The sequence below is a fragment of the Miscanthus floridulus genome, chromosome 18 (genome assembly GCF_019320115.1).
Source record: "Miscanthus floridulus cultivar M001 chromosome 18, ASM1932011v1, whole genome shotgun sequence".
NCBI lineage: Eukaryota > Viridiplantae > Streptophyta > Magnoliopsida > Poales > Poaceae > Miscanthus > Miscanthus floridulus.
In genome coordinates, this window is record NC_089597.1 from 32,461,041 (window position 1) to 32,471,359 (window position 10,319).

Consider the following 10,319-nt stretch of genomic DNA (forward strand, 5'->3'; position numbering starts at 1 on the left):
AATTTCAACCCGATGAATAGTAGCACTTTCGTCTTATTTGGTAAATATTGTCCAATCGTGGACCAACTAAGCTCAAAAGATTCATCTCGTGATTTCCAACTAAACTGTGCAATTAGTTATTTTTTTTACCTACATTTAATACTCCATGCAAGCGTCCAAAAATTGATGTGATGGAGAGAGAGTGAAAAAACTTGGAACTTTGGAGCAAACTAAACAAGGCCTAGTACTACTTGATTTGAAGAGCCGATCCGAAGAGAGCATTTTGGATTGGATTTCAGTCGACGACGTCACCAGCTCGTCTACCTTGGGAAGAGGCCAAGTGCCTACGAAACCAACAAATCAATGGCACTGAAAATCCTCAGCGACCAGGATCACTCCAGTCGCCGCCGCACTCTTACCAGAAAACGGCTATGGTGCTCGGTATTCGTACCCACGGGGCACTTTTTTTTTTCTCCAACTCCCTCCGGCCCAAAATATCTATCGTTTTTACTTTTTGATAAACAACTTTAACAAAATATATTTTTAAAAAATATTAATATTTATGATATATAATTGGTATCATTAGAAAGATATTTGAATCTAGTTTTTTAATAAATTTATTTAAAGATATAAATATTGCATATATTTTCTATCAATTGAGTCAAACTTGTGGTATGAAAACCAAAAACAACAAATAATTTGGGACCGAGGGAGTAGACTATGAAAAAACATGGCAGATACGATACGACCCAAGAATGAAGGATGGCGTTGGGATGGCATGCCCCCGTGCACGCCGTGTTGCCCTCGTTTTGACGTGCTTGGGGTATTGCTGCAGACCTGCAGTGCTGCTGTGCGCGTGTGCGTTGCGCTGTTGCCTACCCGTCCGCCCCGCTGGCCGCTGTCAGAGTCCAGCCTCCGCCTGTGCGCCGGCGGTCGGTGAGCAACACAGCTACACCGATGTGTGCTCCACGCGTGCTCTTGGTCAACGTTGCTGTGAGATGACTTGCTGCTGGTAGGCTAGGCGCATCTCCGGATTTCACAGTTCGCACCGTCTGTGACTTGCTAAGCATCTGTGTTTGTTGTGAGGGTACCATTGTCTTGGTCGTTTGGCTGATAAGTCATGGCTGAAAGTACCATTTGTTGATTTATTGTAAGAAAAAAATATTATTCGTTGACTAAAAAAATACGGTTTATAAGTCAAACGAACAGGACATAACAAATCTCGGCGAGTATTATGGTTGGACCTTCTTAGCGGGCCAGGCCTGATAACACATCCTTGAGTAACGCTTAACTAGGCCCACGTCCTGGCCTTACTTTTATTTTCTTATTATTTCGCCCTGTCATCCTCACACCTGCTACAATAATAGCACTTTTTTTTCTTGATATAGAAACTTAATATTAGGAACAGATGTCAAGAATGTCCTTGAGAAGGCATGCACCTTAGGGGCAGTTCGCTGGTCTGGTCTGAACCAGCCAGCTGGTTGATCCCCTCTCATTTCACTGTTTACAAAACCAGCCAACAGTGTTTTTCTCTCACAACAATTCAACCGGAACAGTGTTTTCAGCTAAATTTCAGATCAGCGAACGGGGCCTTACTCCTACATGCCATGTTGTCCTCGTTTTAATGTGCCTACGTGGGGGAAAAATCCCTGCAACTAGTCTGCATAGCGCATCCCGAGCTTACTGCTCACGGTGAAGGCTTAGTTTGGTCGTCTCATGAGGACATGCCCAGAAAAGAAAATAGTGATCCAATCCAGTGCTTCCATTGTGTTCTTAAATGACTGCTTGATATATGATACAAACAAATGAGAAATGAAATTAGCTTTTCTCCATACGAGTCTGCTACAAACAGTCTGTTCGCTTGTTGGTTTCAGCCAGCCCAAACCAGCCAGCCAACAGTGTTTTCCTCTCACAATAAACCAGCACCAACCAGCCCAAACCAGCCCAGAAACCAACCAGCGAACAGACCGAAAGATTTATATCTTCTAATTTTTAGTTATGCAACTTCAATTAATCTGCTGACTCCCATTTGATCTGATAGATATGCTATAACAAGCCTAGAGATAATTTGGTTAAACGAAGATACATTAGCGATCCTTCTTGTATTTTCTGCTCTGAACAAGAGTCTTCACATTTATTCATTGACTGCTGTGTTGCCAGGAATGTCTGGAACACAATTTCTGAATTCTGAGTTGTTGGGGGTATGAGATAGATGCAGATTTTGAATCGGTAGCTCGGGTTGCCAATAAGCGATATAAGTTAACTAAGCTGTTCGGCTGATGGTTTCTGCGGCTGATAAACCGACTGATGTTGATTTATTGTGAGAGAAAAATACTGTACCATTGATGATAAGTCGGGCTAATAATGTTTCTTCGTCGGTTCTGTGGTTAATTTGGAAACTAAGGAACGAAATCTATTTTCAGGGTGCAACATGGACAGGAATGAAGACGATACTGCTGCAGATTCGTAAGGATGCTAAGGCGTTGGATACCAACGAGCAGGAGATGGAGATTGAGGCTCCGTTCGGCTTAACTTATATCTGATTTGTTTAGCTTCTTTTTTCAGCTAAAACAGTATTTTCAGTCAGTTTTAGCTAAGTTTTAGCATGCCGAACGGGGCCTCAGGTGCAAGACTTCGCACGACAACTGGATATCAACGCAAACTCGCCGCCTCAATACAGTGGAGGATGGAAGAAGCGACAAAATACATCATCTGAGTTGGCGCCATTGGCTGTTCGGCGTTTGGCAACAAGTAGGCCTTGAATTCTGGCAGTGTGCCGAAACTTAAAACTGTGTAACCTTTGCTTTTTGAAATAAAAAAAGCAGGGGAAACCTTCCTTTCTAAAAAATATATGCTATAACAAGCTTCCTTCTTTGCCAACTAGTGTTACTGATTCAATGAACAAAAAAAAAAGCTATCTGTATAGCACGATGTTCGTGATGCAAAGCGTATAGCTTAAAACAATTTGCTTAATAAATATGTATTTTGCTGCTGCACGGATGCTTTCACTATTGTATTTTCCAGCATACTCACTTTTAGCAGTTGAGCATATTGAGTCATCCATACCTGAGACTTTCAAGGGACATGTTCTAGTATATCTGCATGAAATTATACTTGTTATGTATTAACCCATTTATCCCACGGCTCCACTGAACGGCCGGAAACAGCGACCAGACCAGATGAGGGGTGAATGAGAGCCTCAGATTTTTTTCGAAATATTCGGCCGCTGTCCCAAAATCAAACCCTAAAAAGCAACCACACTAAAAACATGATGTATCCACGCTCCAACTAGTGGCTAGGCACCTCCGGTGATGACCTAGAGGCACAACGGGACCATCAAGAGACAACCAAACCGAGCGCACGACGGAACACCAAGAACCGGAGAAGACTGGGGAATTGTGGACGGGTTTGCTCGTGGATTATCCACCGTCCGAAACTAAGAAAACGACCTACCGAAACAGGTTCTGAAAACTACTGAAACAGACATGGCAGACTGTCTGGAGTCAAGGCTCGGACTGTGCGCATGTCAAAAATCCAAAAACGAACCGAGAGAAAACCTTCTGGCCATGGCTCGCGCAGGGGTGGCAGACTGTCCGCACCTAGACCCCGGACTGTCCTCGAGTTTGGACACTGTGCGGGCGCAAACGTGCTGAAACCGAGCCTGATGGCCGGACTGTCTGGGAATGAGTCCCAGACTGTCTGCGGGTCGCCTGATTTGCGGTCAAATCAAAACCAACTGCCACCAAATTCGGACAAGATGGTCACAAGGCAATAGGTGAGCTACACCTAAGAGATCATCGCTCGAAGTTGAGCCAATGAACAGGAAAATCAAATCAAGCGAAAAACACCGGTTTTTACTCCCCGAAAATTGAATCGCCCCGATCTATGAACTCGAGAGGAATTAGATAAATTCGTTCAGTGGAAGGGATCAACTCATGTCCTAGTTCATCTTCCAACAATCGGTTTGACTCAAAACGCCCCAAAACTCAAGATCCAAGCAAGAACATGAGAGGAGGGGGAAAGGGAGAAACAAGAACGCGAAGAACACGAAGCGCGATTCACAAAAACAACTCAAACCTTGAATCCCAGAGGACAAGAGGAGGTTAGGGCCTCCATTCCTACAAGCAAAAGGATTACAAGATTCGTTTTTTCACAGATGAAATGACTACAGCATCTGTGGACCTCTGAAGCAGAGAGAGAAACGAGAGAGAGACCTAGAGAATGAAATGCTAGAGAGGTAAGGCTGAGTGGAGGCAGTCTCATCTTATTTATAGGCTTATTATATAATTTTATTAGTGCCCCTAAATATTTTAGGGCGAACCACCTAGCCTAGGGGCATTATGGTCCAACCCAATTTTTGTTGATCCGACGGCCACACACCCTTCGTGAGATAGCTTCGCCTCGATACAAATTCCTCGTTGCCGTCACGTGTCGCCACCGTTCCTAGCCCTGGGCAAATATAACCGAGAACCGAAAACCGAACCGAAAGAACCGGAACCAAAACCGAAAGAACCGAAACCGAAAAATTTGGTTCCTTATTCGGTTCCTTATATTGAAGAACCGAAATAACCGAAGAAAATTCGGTTCCTACTCTCGATTAACCGAATTAACCGAAAGAACCGAATTACATGAATTATACTTCACTTACTTGTATTTTGTAGGATTATGTGTAGTGTTTTATATTTGAACTGCTATATATTTGTGTTACTATATTGCTATTGTTTTCTTATATATTATTATTATTAAAAATGAATATAGTGTTGCATAAATTTGCCTTAGAACAAGTATATTTATTATTGTCTTGGGGTCTTCTGGAAAAATTCGGTTAGTTCGGTTAGAACCGGAACCGAACCGAAATAACCGAGAACCGAAATGCTCGGTTCCTAAAAATTTTTGGAACCGATCGGTTCCCGTTTTCTAGGAACCGAATTTCTTCGATAACCGAGGGAACCGAACCGAAACCGAACCGAGAACCGAACGCCCACCCTGAACCGTTCCTCCTCGGAACCTCCACCCGGGTTTTTAGGCCCAAACCCAAAACCGTCCACCTGGTGGTTTTGAGGTTCAACCCACTGTCGATGCGGGACCCACAGGATACCCCGCAAAGGAGAAAGAAGATCTAGTCCAACTAGGATTCTTTCCATGTAATCTTAGTAGTAGAACTATTAAGTAATCCTACCAGGAAACCTCATTGTAAACCGACTAGGACTCTGGCCTCCTGACTATGTAAAGGAGGGCAGGGCTCCTGAGGCGGAGAGAGAACAATTGTACGACACAACACTTGACAATCAATCCAACGCAAAGGCTAAGGCCGACTGGACGTAAGGTTGTTACTCGATCTACGATCGAGGGCCTGAACCAGGATAAATCGGCTGTCTCTTGCGTTAACCATCGAGTTCGGCATACGCCGAAGCCCGAACATACTGCCCCGGGTACCCCCATGGCAGGCTATCGGTGGTAAAACATCGACAGCTGGCGCGCCAGGTAGGGGCTTTCGGCGACTTTGCATCCGAGAGCTCGATGGACCTCGACAACATAATCTTCCCAACGGGATCAACTTTCATCTTCGGCTCATGGATCTGCGAGGCAGATAACAACGGCAAGCTTCAAAGTCATCTCCTCGAAGACCCAGATCATCTTAAAGAAGTTCCTATTTCAACAACTGCAACGGATCAGCTCACCAGAAGATTCGCGCAACTCATAGTATCCGATTCAAATCAGATTTCACGACCACTCGAATCTGATTCGAATTCAGGCTCCAAGGCGAAGTTTTATCCGAGTGCTTTCTGGAAGCCGAGTTCTCTTTTGGAAAGATTCCAGAGCACAACCCAAAACAACTCGGATTACCCCCAGAGTTCTCACAAGAAGTCGAGTTCTTTTCCATTTGGGCTCGACAACATGGCAAAATCCTATCAGGGACAGGTCGAAAGATCTTTCAATCCTAGATTCGGGATACCACTGACAGGAGCTCAGGAGGGTCTCGTGCTAACGATAACATCGCAGGACTGTATCATCCACTGGCCGGGTTCCGTTCCTGAGGATAGCGGAACCCAACTAGTCGGCACATCAACAACAGCTATTCTACCTTACCAAGAAGGAGACTCGATCTACGACACCGAGGCATCTACTAAAGTTATCAGCGACTCCGACAGCATGAAAACTAATGCCAATAACAGAACGACTCATGCGCGAGAAGTGCTCATGGTTCGACGACCGCGGTCACCATTAAATCCCCCGGAAGCACCCGATGTCAGATCATCAGATGAATCAGAATCCAACATATCACCTTTTGCCCAGGGCTACGACGGAGAAACAGATAGTCAGAGACAAGCTAGAGAAAGAAAAAACAAGTTGAAGCAAGGGCGTCAACACCGTGCTAGGCAGCGTAGGGAAGCTTGGATCAGATACGAGTCAGAATTGGCTGAGTACGACAAAAGAAAATCGCAACGAGAAGTCGAGGGGAGACGCACGGCGAATACACCTTACGATAAGATTCGAGAAGCATTAGAAGAACTCGGAACAACTTCACATCCCGGTGAGAAGTATGAACAGCTCCAAGACTTGCTCCGATCAACGATCCTGAGAACTTATGAAGAGAGAGCCCGATCAAGACTACCCGCCAGATCAACAACCCACAGGCAAGAAGATCAAAATCAAAGGAAATCCGCTTTCGAAAGACTTGGGCCGGGTGGAAGCCATGACGGAGGAAGTAGGAAGGAACATAATCAAGGCCACCGATTTGAACAACCAAGGAAGACTAGGAGTAGGGTACCTACCCAGACAACCTCGCGAGATTATTCCCATGAAAACGACAGCTGGCCAGAAGAAGGTGCCGAATCCGAATTCAAAGAAACCAAGACACCCGACAGATTCCCCTGTTTCGCGAACAGGCTTGCATTGGTACGATTACCTCACAAATTCAAACCGTCTAACCACTCCAAGTATGATGGCAAAACTGAACCAAGACAATGGCTCAGAATATATTCACAATCAATTGAACTAGCCGGAGGAGACGACGATATCAAAACCCTGTTCTTTCCTATGGCACTGGAAGCCATGCCTCTCCAATGGTTCGACAAACTGAACCCAGGATCTATCAGAAATTGGGAGGATTTGCAAAGAGCTTTTTGTGAGAATTTTGCAGGAATCATCACACATCCAATCACTCATGTGGAACTAAAAGGACTCAAGCAAAAGGGAGGTGAAAGTCTCAGAGACTACTATCGACGATTCGGCGAACTACGAGCTCAAGTGCATGACATAACCGAACGAGAAGTAATTGAAGCTTTCTCTCACGGAATCATGGCTAGGTGGCAATTCCAAGACTTCTACAAAGAAAATCCGAGAAACAATGAAGAATTCAGACGTACAGTAGAAAAAATGATTACTGCAGAAGAAAAAACACGAGAGAGGTTCCCGGACAGAAGCAACCAGGACAACTCAGACAAGCGAAATCACCGAAATAGCAGACATCCAGAAAGAAAACGTAGACCAGACAATACTATGGCAATGGCCGACAAATCAAAGAAGTTTCCCAAACCTAGAAGATATGATGACATTGAAAACATACGTTGCCCATTGCACCCTGGCGGGAGGCACACCATCGGAAATTGCTACACTTTCAACGATCGATACACAAGAAAAGATAGTAAGGAAAACACCAAAGAGGACAATCAGAAAAGAGAAGAAGACAACCACGAGGACAAAGGATTCCAAAAACCCAGGGGAACGGTAGCAGTGATTTTCTCAGGGGCTCCGGATTGCAGAAGCAAACATCAAGAAAAACTAGCACTACGGACCATTATGACGGCAGAACCGGCTACACCAAGATACCTCAATTGGTCACAGTATCCTATCCAATTTACCAGAGAAGACCAATGGACTAGCGTGGGAAACGCAGGCCATTACCCACTGGTTCTAGATCCGACTATTGCTGGTATGACCGTCACCAAAGTACTAATCGATGGAGGAGCTGGACTCAACATCATCTTTTCAGAAACTCTAAGGAAAATGGGACTACAACTCGCCGGGATGATTACGCCAACAAGCACACCTTTTTACGGAATAGTACCCAGCAAAGCAGCCATGCCACTCGGACAAATTACTTTGCCTGTTACCTTTGGAACTCCTTCAAACTACCGAACAGAGTTTATCAAATTTGAAGTCGCCGACTTCGATTCGTCATATCATGCAATCCTCGGACGTCCAGCACTGGCCAAATTCATGGCAATACCACATTATCCGTACCTACTGCTTAAGATGCCAGGACCCAACGGTATACTTTCTCTTCGAAGCGATTTAAAGCGCGCTTTTGACTGCGACGTTCAGGCGATCCAAATTGCAGCTAAAGCGCAAGCCGACAATGGAAGAAAAGAAATAGCCGCAATCGCTGCAGAAACAAACCAAGAAGAATTAGAAATACCAGCTAAAAAACCCAGTATCATCGCACCACCAAAAGAAGCCAACGTCAAGCAAATCGACTTAGGCACAGGCGACACCTCCAAGACAGCAACTATCAGCGCTCACCTCTCGGCAAAATAGGAACTCGCGCTCACCAACTTTCTTCGGGACAACAAAGATATCTTCGCTTGGAAGCCAGCCGACATGCCAGGGGTCCCAAGAGAGTTGGCTGAGCACAGAATTGATGTTAACAAAAGCTCCAAACCTGTAAAACAACGGCTACGACGATTCTCACCCGACAAGAAGGCAGCAATTAAAAAGGAAATAACAAAACTGATGGCAGCCGGATTCATCAGGGAAATCCTACACCCAGATTGGCTAGCAAACCCAGTCCTTGTACAGAAGAAAAACACGGACGAGTGGCGCATGTGCGTCGATTACACAGATCTCAACAAACATTGCCCAAAAGATCCGTTCGGGCTACCACGCATTGACCAGATAGTTGACTCGACAGCAGGATCTGCGCTATTATCTTTTCTCGATTGCTATTCAAGATATCACCAGATCGCACTAAAAGAAGAAGACCAGAGCAAGACATCTTTCATCACCCCGTTCGGTGCCTACTGCTACAAGACCATGTTGTTTGGACTAAAGAACGCTGGCGCCACGTACCAAAGAGCTATCCAGACTTGCCTTGGGAATCAAATCGGTGAAAATGTGGAGGCATACGTGGACGATGTGGTGGTGAAAACAAAGAACCCAAACACTCTAATTGAAGATTTAAGGCAAACCTTCGAAAACTTAAAGAAATGGAGATGGAAATTGAACCCAAATAAATGTGTATTTGGGGTTCCCTCAGGACAACTACTCGGATTTTTGGTCAGTCAGCGCGGGATCGAAGCCAGCACCAAGCAAATTCGAGCTATAACAGAGATGGGCCCACCTAGAAGTGTCAAAGATGTGCAGAAACTAACAGGATGCATGGCGGCCCTCAACCGATTCATATCAAGACTCGGCGAAAAGGGGTTACCTTTCTTCAAATTACTAAAGAAGACAGACAAGTTCGAATGGACAATAGAGGCCGACGAAGCTTTCAAAAAACTTAAAGAATACCTCACTTCGTCGCCTATCCTAACACCTCCAAAGAAAGATGAAGATATGATGCTATATATTGCGGCAACTCCTACCGTAATCAGCACAGCAATAGTCATAGAAAGAGAAGAACAAGGGCGCGTGTATAAAGTGCAACGTCCCGTATACTACATCAGCGAAGTACTGTCAGAATCCAAAATCCGGTACCCGCATGTACAAAACTACTCTACGCTCTACTCATCACCTCACGGAAGCTTCGCCACTATTTTGAAAGCCACAAGATTACCGTAGTGACGGATTTTCCACTTGGAGACATCCTACGCAATAAAGATGCCACGGGACGCATATCCAAATGGGCAGTCAAAATCGGAGCTCTTGACATCAATTTCACCCCACAGAAAGCAATAAAATCTCAAGCCCTCGCCGATTTCGTGGCCGAATGGACAGAGATTCAACAGCCTTTATCAGATACAATCCTTGACCACTGGAAGATGTACTTTGATGGTTCACTCAAACTAGGCGGGGCTGGTGCAGGTGTTCTCCTCATTTCTCCAGAAGGAAAACAACTCAAGTACGTCCTTCAGATATTATGGCAAGCTACAAATAACGAAGCAGAATATGAAGCCCTCATCCACGGGCTACGAGTCGCGATTACCCTCGGAATAAAAAGATTACTCGTATACGGCGATTCAGCAGTGGTCATCAACCAAGTCAACAAAGATTGGGACTGCACCAAAGAAAACATGGGTGCTTATTGTGCTGAAATACGGAAACTTGAAAAACACTTCCAAGGATTAGAAATTTTACACGTCCTACGCGATTCTAACATTGCAGCAGATGTCCTTGCC